A 276-nucleotide genomic window follows, 5' to 3' on the forward strand; every position below is an offset into this window, starting at 1 on the left:
CACTCTCAGAATGGATGGCATTAGGAAGGGCATCCAGCTGTAGAAACATTGCCAAATCAGATTGAAGCCTGGTGCAGCCTTCCGGCTACCATCCAACCCATGCCAGCATGGAAGGCAGATGTTAAATGACAATGATGATAATATATATGTGCACCAGCACACGGTGGTGCACCAGCATGACCGCAGCCACTTGGCTGAAACACATAAATAAATAAATAAATAAATATATATATCATCATCATCATCATCATCGTTTAACGTCCGCTTTCCATGCTA

At 43.1% G+C, this 276-nt stretch overlaps 2 protein-coding genes across 3 annotated transcripts in view; one reads left to right on the plus strand and one right to left on the minus strand.

Moving 5' to 3' along the window:
• Positions 1-276, plus strand: part of LOC106875194 (mitochondrial nicotinamide adenine dinucleotide transporter SLC25A51) — a 67,936-nt gene that overhangs the window by 15,941 nt on the left and 51,719 nt on the right. The window lies entirely within an intron of this gene.
• LOC106875186 (solute carrier organic anion transporter family member 2A1) overlaps positions 1-276 on the minus strand; it is a 29,425-nt gene that overhangs the window by 4,545 nt on the left and 24,604 nt on the right. The window lies entirely within an intron of this gene.

This window comes from Octopus bimaculoides, chromosome 4, assembly GCF_001194135.2.
Source record: "Octopus bimaculoides isolate UCB-OBI-ISO-001 chromosome 4, ASM119413v2, whole genome shotgun sequence".
NCBI classification, from domain to species: domain Eukaryota; kingdom Metazoa; phylum Mollusca; class Cephalopoda; order Octopoda; family Octopodidae; genus Octopus; species Octopus bimaculoides.